The 9,290-nt window shown below is 56.3% G+C and overlaps 1 pseudogene; it reads left to right on the forward strand.

Moving 5' to 3' along the window:
• The window catches only part of LOC125632333 (maestro heat-like repeat-containing protein family member 1), a 28,623-nt pseudogene extending 23,868 nt beyond the window's left edge, over positions 1-4,755 (forward strand).
• Positions 4,756-9,290: the final 4,535 nt, after the last annotated feature.

Consider the following 9,290-nt stretch of genomic DNA (forward strand, 5'->3'; position numbering starts at 1 on the left):
GTCCGGAAGCGGAGGAGAAGGGGTTAAATGCTCCATGTCCTCTCCCTGCTGGGGCAGGAAGCAGGTTCTGGGGGTCACCCCGGCATTGCTGCCGCTCACACGGCTTTCTCCCTGCTCCCCAGCACTTGCAGCCGTGGATCTGCTCTCCCTGGGCCCAGGAGAGGAGCCGAGCTGTGAGAGCCAGCGCCCGTCTCCATGTTCTATCGCTTCAAAGCCATCACCAAGGTGAGCAGCATAGACCCTGCTGCCCCCCCACAGCACTCACGGTGCGGGGGGGGGGGGGGGGTGTGACACAGACAGAGCTGGGCTTGCCCCAAACCATGCCCTGATTTTCTGTTCGGTGGCCCATTAGGACCTGAAACCCATGGCAGAGCAGGGCTACATGGCCAGGCTGCTGACAAGCCAGGCCTTCAATGTTCAGGGTGCCACCAGATACTGGGCATCTCAGGCTGTCTACTGGCTCTTCACGCCTTGCAAAGGTAAGATGGAGCGGAAGCAGTCACCACTTCTCAGCCCCCACAGCCCCGGCCATTACCTAGCGAGCAGGGCTGCAGAGAGAACATGGTGCTTTCATCCCATCCCTGACCAGAGGGACGCAGCGTAAAAGTGGGTTGGTACCTACCGGGCTGACCTGGCATCTGCCCTTCACCAGGTGCCTGGAACCATCTGGGACCTCTCCTGATCCCACCCCAGCCCAAACACACCTTCTACATCAGGGTGATAGGTGGGCAGTTGGCCCAGGAGCCAGCTGAGAGCTCACCTTAGCTGGTCGTTCCCAGCTGCGGCCGGAGTCTGGCTCTTTGGCACCTCTGACCTGGCTTGACGGGGAGGGGGAAGAATCCGGCCCCGAGAGCTCTGCCTGAGCACTGCTGGTTTCTTGTGCAGCCATCGTGTACACCCAGACAGGGGTGGTGGCGACCGTGCTGAGCAAGACGCAGAAGGATGCCAGCTGCAGAGAGAGCCCTGCCCATGTTCCTAAGGTGAGTAAAAGACTGTGGCTGGAGAGACAGACACACACATGGGAAAGGGGGTGTTATTCTCTCCTTCCCTCGATGAGGAGCTGGCAGATGGAAATTCCTGGGTATGGGCTCCAATGCCCACTCACACAGCCCTGCGCGCAGGCTGCCAGTGCCTCTGTCCCCATTCCCCGAAGAGCAAACCCACCTCCCCAGGCTGGGGCTCATTGCTCACACTCAGCCTGTGCCTTTCCCTGCAGCTCATCGCGAAGCACCTGCCGTTGCGTGACCTCATGCCCTTCAGCTTCACCCTCCTGGAGAAGGGGGAGTGTGCTGACCAGCTGGCGGGCATCATGGAGGCAGTGCTGAGAGAGAGAGAATCAGAGCTACAAGGCCAAGTAATGGCTCGGCATTGGCCATCTTGGGCAGCTCCATCTTGCCCCATGCCTAGAATTCCTGGGGCACAAGGGAGGATGTGGAGAGGAGACTTCCCTTCTCACCATCATTGATCAATGGGACCCATCCATGCCCTGTCTGCAGGGCAGTCGCTGGGCACAGCCCTGTAATCATTTCCAGGCATTGATCCCAGGAGTCTGGCTTGCCCGGCTCACTCTCTGGGAAATGTGCCCGGTCTCCAGACTCATCCCGCAGTGGGGGAAACAGCGCCCGCAGTGGGGTCCCCCGTGTTCAATGACTCTTTGCCCAGTGGACACGGATTGACGTAGAGGATGGAAACGCATCCCGGATGCTGAGGTCCCACTCTGGTGCTGAAGCAGCCCGGGCGTGCTGTCACAAGGGGAGGTACCGCCGGGATAGCCAAGGTGGTGGGGTGTCACTGGGCAGCGGGATTGGACCCTTAGTGCTACGGAGCTGGATCGGGGTGGGGGTTTCAAGGTACCAAACCTCCCTCAGCTCAGTCACTCTCTAGGAGAGTTTATCCATGGCCTCTGCCGGGCCATGTGACGGCTGACTTGTTTCTGAGCCTGCCCAGCTCCTCCTGGCCCTTGCCTGCCACAGAGGGGGTAGAGTCTCAGCCTTTGCTTTGCCTCCGCATGTGCAGGATCCGCACGCAGCTCTTTCCTACACACTGCGCCCACCCTGGGGCGGGGGCGGCTGAGTGAAGGGACAAGAGACAGCACACCGAGGCCGCGGTCAGCATCCTCCTGCAGATGCCCTGGCCTCATGAGCAGTGAGCGCTGGCCCCAGGGAAAGGATAGAACACCCCCCTCCAGCCTCCGAGCCCCCCCTTAATGGGGTCACTCCACAGCACCATGGTTACACGCAGCACAGATCCTCCCCTTGCACACAGGCCCCCAGGGAACAGCCCTGTCCTGGCATGCTGTCACCATTAGCCTCCCTGTCCCTTGGAGGGCTCCGTGTGCTCTGGGACCCCTGGCTCAGGGCTCCGCCAGCTGAGCTATTCCTAACACAGTTGTCACCCACCCCCACTTCGTTCTGTGCTAACCAGTCCACCCCCTCCCGGTTCGGCTGTGCAATGGCTTGGCTGGCTGGAGGCCAGAACAGTCTTTCAGGGCCCCATCACAACACAGACCAGGAGAGACCCCATGTGAGCAGGGTCACCCCCTCTGTCGACACGGCCCTCCGCTCCCAGCAGGGCATCCCTCCAGGCTGAGGCAGGAGAGGGGCCAGCCTAACTGCATCGCCCCCACAGATGACCCTACACTGAGCATGTCCCCGCAGGGGCACCCACTTCCCCGAGCTGAGAAATGCCCTCTTCCCCCCCAAAATCCCAGCCTGGTATCTTCCCCATCGCCGCACGCTTTTAGACGCCTCATGCCACCCCTAGAGGCTGGTCTTCTCCGATTCACCAGCCTGCCAGGTTCCCCCAGGCCAGCAGCGCCTTCCCGGCATCCTGCCCAGAGCTGACAAGCACAGTACCCATTTTACAGCCTTCTCCAAATCCCCCACCCCAGAGCCATGGCGTGGCCAGAACTGGAGCCTTGTTCCTCCTGAACCCCCTGCCCCATGGGGAAGGAGCTCCTGTTCTCCTTGCCCGCAGTCCCCACTCTGTGTCCCCCCAGCTCAGGAGATCCAGCCCAGCACCAAGCCCTAGCATCTCTGCACACCAGCCCCCACCCCTGAGCCTGGAGTCACTGCTTTCCCCCATGGGGGTTCTAACCCCAGCCCCTCTGGTTCCCATCAGGAGAAGGCAGCAAGGGAGGGAGGGGGCCCCCCAGCTGGGAGAAGTGAGTCTGGCCATCTCCACCCATCCCTTGCTGTGACACAGCACCCCCTGGCAGTGCCCAGGCAGGAGGGTATGAACCCCTTAGGACTGGCCAGTGCCTGAAAGGCCTTGAGGTCAGCCATGAGCAGTCTCAATCTGCTGCTTCTGGCCTGTCACCCCTCGGAGGGCATCATCCCCGGTGTGTACCAACTGGGCCCATCCTCTGTGTTAATTCCTTACCTGCCATCCCTCTGTCCGTCACAGTCAGGCCAAGGCCATCTGGAGATTCCTAGGTGCAGACCCCATGCTGATCAGGGAGGTACTGCACATCCTGCTGTATGACAGCCCAGAGAAGGGCCGGGCTAATGCTAAACAGACCCAGGACAGGAGCTGCTGCCAGCCAGCCCAGCTGCCCCCCGGCGGTAAGTTCCCAGTGCTGGCATTCAGCCCTCTTTCCCAACTGCATTCTGCACATGGTCACGGTCTTCTGACTGTATCTTGTTCCCTTCCAGACCACACGCAGCCTGTGGGAGCTGGTCGGGGCCCTGGGGCAAGCAGACACGCTGGATGGACTCGAGGACGACCTGTTCGCCTCTTGCTTTCTCGCCATCGCCTGCTCCCTGGCACGGCACCTCTCGGGAGCCCAGCAGGACTTGTCCAGTGACGCCAGTCCCCACAGGTAATGTGTGGGGCTGATGGATCCCAGCACCCACGCAGTGTCTGTGCTAGCCCCTAGTTGAGGGAAGCTTCCTGCTTGGACCCTTTGTTGTCCAGGGACCCCTGACGCCTTCGGGGGACCAAGGGTTCAGATCAGCCAGGCTTCTCGCGCTTAGGAGTGGGCAGAGCTCCCCCTGGATACTCAGGGAGCCAGAGAGCTCCTCAGAGTGGGCAGCTCATGGGGGCAGGGCTCAGGGCAGCAGGGTGTTCAGGGGGGCACTGCATGTACTTTTCTCCCCAGGGTCAGTTTCCTGGGGTGGGGGGCAATTTTCACATCTTTGGAGGAGAGTGTAGGTCACATCTGCAGACACTCGCCCCCCACCCCCCGCCTCCACAGTTGGCGGCGGGGGAACCAAAGGCAGAAGTGGAGCAGCTTCTATTCCCACCCTGATCCCTTCAGTGCTGCATCAAGGGAGTCCTGCCCTGCCACCCAACCCGGAGAGCAGGCATCCCCGCATCACCATCTCCTGCCTCCTTCTCTTCCCAGCATGGCCGTGCAGGCCCTGGCGCGGGTGCTGCACCTCAGGGGCAGTCAGCCAGCTGTGGAGCTCACGGACCAGGAGCGAGGCTGGCAGTTGCTAGAGGAGGCCCAGCCCGAGGGGTTCGCTCTCCTTAGCAGGTGAGGACAAGGGCTGGAGGAGTCATGTGCTCGCTCTGGAGCCTAGTGGGGCAGAGATGAGAGGGAGTGGCTGGGACCAGGCTGGATTCCGGCATGTGCAGGGTTGTCATGCACACATAAACACAAGCTCTTGTTCTCTCCCAGGGCCATGGTGATCCACCCAAAGCAGGCCCTGAAGAGCATCCCGTGGCTCCTCCTGTCCAGCCCAGGAGGGCAAACGCATGGCCTCCACTGTCCTGTTGGCAGAGGTGAGCCTGGAGGACCGGGGGGAGGGTTAACCATGCCCAGAAGCTGATGGAACAGGAGGCCAATAGGCTCATCTGGACTATTCTTCAATGGGTGACAATGTCAGATCCTTCTTGTTCTCAGCATGCTGAGCTGAGCTGAAGTGTCTGTCTTCCCATCATCCAGATTGCTGGGACAATCACTTCTCACTGTTCAGTCTTTGTACCTCAGGTGTTTCCGGTTGTTCTTGTAGGCTGTCCATTGTCCACCTTTTCTTTCTTTCCCCCACTTTCTGGAAGGCTCTTTTGCTGTGACCTGGGTCAAACAGCCACTATGTAGAGGTATCGGATCTTGGTTGAGCAGTCCGCATTGTATAGCACTATCGTTCAGAGGTTTCTATTGCACACAGTTTCTGGGGTAATGTGTTTGTGTGTTCCTTCAATAAGCCACTAACATTGTCTGGCCTCATCCAACAGAGCACATTTGAGATACAGAGACATGGTCAATATTTCTAGCCTCAGATACAAACATTACATGCATATTGGTTGGATAAACACAGTCAATAGGTCTTAAGTTTTGCAATGATACACCACATCAGCCATCTTGCATAAAGTATATATTAGCTATGTCATATCCGTATCATAAGCATATTTTCATAAAGAATGTAGAGCAGGGGTGTCAAACTCAAATGACCATGAGGGCCACATGAGGACTAGTGCATTGGCCCAAGGGCCGCATCACTGACACCCCACCCTTGCTGCCCCTGGCCCCTCTCCCACTCCACCCCTTCCATAAGGCCCCGCCCCACCTCTTCCCACCCCTTCCCTGAAGTCCCCACCCCAACCCTGCCCCCTCCTTGCCCCCAGGGGGAGCAGGAGGGGTGTGGGGTGTGGTGGGGGCTCAGGGCAGGGAGTTGAGGTGCAGGAGGTGTACAGGGTACGGCAGGGGCTCAGGGCAGGGAATTGGGGTATGGGGTGCAGGGTGTGGCAGGGGGCTCAGGGCAGGGAATTGGGGTATGGGGTGCAGGGTGTGGCAGGGGGCTCAGGGCAGGGAGTTGGGGTGCAGGTGGGGTGTGGGGTGCATCGGGGGCTCAGGGCAGGGAGTTGGGGTGCAGGAGGGCTGTGGGGTACGGCAGGGCGCGGGCAGGGAGTTGGGGTGCGGGGTGCAGCCCAAGATGTGGGCTCCAGCCCAGCGCTGCTTACCTAGAGTGGTTCTGGGGTGGCAGTGGCACGCACCGGGGCCAGGGCAGGCTCGCTGCCTGCTGGCCCCTGGCCCCACGCCACTCTGCTCCGCTCCAGGAAGCAGCCGGAACCACATCCCAGGGAGGGGGAGGGGGAGGGGGCGGTGGCACACGGCTCCATGTGCTGCTCTTGCTGCTGCTCCTCCATCCCTGTTCCCAGCCAATGGGAGCTGCAGGGGCGGTGCCTGGAAGCGAGAGTAACTCATGGAGCCCTCTTCCCCCCCTCCCTCCAGGGCCGCAGGGGCATGGTACCGGCCGCTTCAGGGAGCGGCGAGGGGCTCGTGGTGCCAGGGGGTAGGCAGAGGGGCGCGTGGGAGTTGGGGCATGTGGGAGCTTGGCGGGCCGCACAAAAGAACCCCCCGGGCCGCGTGTTTGAGACCCCACATGTATGTTTGCTGATCTGCAAATACTAAAGGAGCATGCACCTTTGGGTGAAAACGCTCATGACAACAGTGCCGAGCCATGCAAGCTCCATGATTCTGTGTGAGATGGCAGACGGTGAGAGAGGTCAGGCAGGTTAGTGGGTTTAGAAAAAAAGGTGTAAACATTATGTATACGTTTATGTATGGGATACATATAAAATTGGTGGATAGTTAACAATGCATTATAAGAAGTTTGATCCCATGGCCACAACCACCCCTGTCTGACCTGTTTGGTACCCAGCATCTACTGCAAAACCAAAGCGTCCCAAAATACAGTGGGTGGACAGTGGGATATCTATTCATGGTGCACCTCACTCTGAATCTATACAAGTGCTTCTGGTGAGTACCCTGACTGCTGAGGCAAGGACTCCAGGAGACATGCACACGGGTGCCATAGTAACCGTAGTGACTCTATGCTGACATAACTTGAGTTAACCCACACTTAAAGTGTAGATATGGCCTTAGGTATATGAAATGTTTGGGAGAGGAAACAGGAACAGTATGAGGGTAGACTAAGATTCATTCAGGTGTTTAGGCTCAAGGCATGGGAACTGGTCTTACTGCACCCTACAGGCTCAGGAACAAAGAGGCACAAAAATAGATATAATTTCTTTATTAAAGTTTCTTAACTGGAGGGTGTATAACTCATGAATTTAGAATTCTGGGGGTCATAAAGGTATCTTGGGGTTGTAGATGTGTGTTCATCATTGAAAGGAAAAACTATGAATGGGTTGAACAAAGAATTAGATCAGTCCCTCAGGATAAGTAGTTTGGCTATTAGCCAAGACAATTGTCACGGAGTCCCCGGGCGATGCTCTGGAACTGCTCCCTATGAAGCCAGTCAGGACTCTGGTGAAGTCTCCTCCTTTCTGTGAGCAGACTGTCTTCAGGGCAAGAAGCTCACATGGCTTCCACCTTCCTTGGTCTGACCTTGGAGCATTCAGCATCCTCTGCCCCTCCGTGCGCTTCCCACAGCGAGTCTGCCCAGGTAGGGTCCTGGGGAAGCCAGAGGGTCCTGCACCCCAACTTTGCAGTCAGACGTGACTCTCAGCCAGCCAGTAAAACAGAGGTTTATCAGATGACAGGAACACAGTCTAAAATAGAGCTTGTAGGTACAGAGAACAGGACCCCTCAGTCGGGTCCATTTTGGAGGGCAGTGAGCCAGACAACCACATCTGCACTTCTCTCCTTGTCCCCAGCCAGGCCCAAACTGACCCACTCTCCAGCCCCTCCTCCTCTGGGCTTTGTCCCTTTCCTGGGCCAGGAGGTCACCTGATTCCTTTGTTCTCCAACCCCTTTAGCTATCACCTTGCAGGGGGGAAGGGCCCAGGCCATCAGTTGTCAGGAGGCAGAGTGTCGGCCATTTATGTACACTGGCCCTTTGCTCTGCAATAATTACACCCCCTTATCCCACTACCTAGAGACTTAAGAAATGCATAGGGTGTTGTGGAAAACGAGTCACACCCTCTGTTTGGTTCAAACAGTCTGAGGCCTTTTACTGAGTACAAGCATGCAGGGAGAGAGAGTCAGAGATGGTCACTCGCAGGTGCCAGCCTGATTTCTCTCTGCCCTGCCCCTATAACACCAGTCTTATATAGGTCATGTTCAAGCCGAACTGATTTGTAATTTTCCACCACTCAAGCATTATTAATAAAGCCTTATAAGGAAAATAGAAAAACAGCTTCATAATTAGCACAGTGCTGACGCACCTTGTCATTATCAAGATCTGCAGTTTGCTGTGGCAGCATTTTGACTAGGGACTTTTTGGAGGGTGCATACCAGGGACAGCTAGGGACTTTTCGGAGGCCCTTTGGTTCTTATTTAGTTAGAAATTGGCCTAGTCCATTATTTGTGTCAAGTGCCACAGCCTAGTATACATCAATGCTTTAGCTCAAGCCAAGTCTTACAGGATACAGGCCTATAGGCCTCTTGCGTTACAGCCTTTGCATATAATGCATAGATGGAGCTGCAGAAATGGGAGTGGGTTAGGTCTACAGCAATTGCCCTCACAGCAATTGCCCCCACAAGGGCAAATTGAGGCACCCCTACAGTATTCAGAGGAAACGTTAAGAAAATTCCCACTTCGTCACAATAATCTGGGATGCAGGCCCATGCTCTGCATGTCCCTAAACTGTTCTTTGACTGCCAGATGCTGGGAGTGGACAATGGGATGGTTCAATGAGTCATTCCCTGGTCTGATCATTCCCTTAGAAGCACCTGGCATTGGCCACGGTCACAAGACAGGATACTAGATTAGGCAGACTATTGGTCTGATGGCCAATATTTACACCATTGGTGGATTGACTCAAAACAAAGTTTTGACAATAGGCCAGAAATTCAGTCAGAGTGGAAGTCAGATGATCCAACAGAATAAACGTCTGCTCTAAAAATGAGAAGAAAAAATTAGAATTAAAAATTCAGGGAATTCCAGCTTGGGAAACTGCTTGGAGACTCTATGCATTCAGATACAGTGCTAAGGGATTCTTTGTTTCTGAGGGGATATATGTAAAATGTTTCACTGAATTAAGTCTCAGGGATTATCTACACTGGCAAGTTAAAGCGCTCTAACTTGCTGGCTCAGGGGTGTGAAAAGTCACCCCCGCTCCTGAGTGCAAGTTTGAACGCTTTAAAGCGCTAGTGTGGACAGGCTCGGATCCCAGTGCTCAGAGCTAATCTCCTCGTCGAGGTGGATTACCAGGAGCACTGGTACCCATGACAGCGCTTTGAAATTTGTAGTGTAGACATAGCCTCAGTAGGTTAGATCAGACAAAGAGGAGATGCATTGACTAGGCATTGGGATGCCTGTGACTTTAAGAACCCAGCCCTGGGAAGCTGATGCTGAGAGATGCTGTCTGTGAGAGGGAAAATAAAAAAGCCCCTTTGGCCCCCACCATTTTGGCAAACACTGATATCTCAGTCCCACTGG

This window comes from Caretta caretta, chromosome 1 (assembly GCF_965140235.1).
Source record: "Caretta caretta isolate rCarCar2 chromosome 1, rCarCar1.hap1, whole genome shotgun sequence".
Lineage (NCBI taxonomy): Eukaryota > Metazoa > Chordata > Testudines > Cheloniidae > Caretta > Caretta caretta.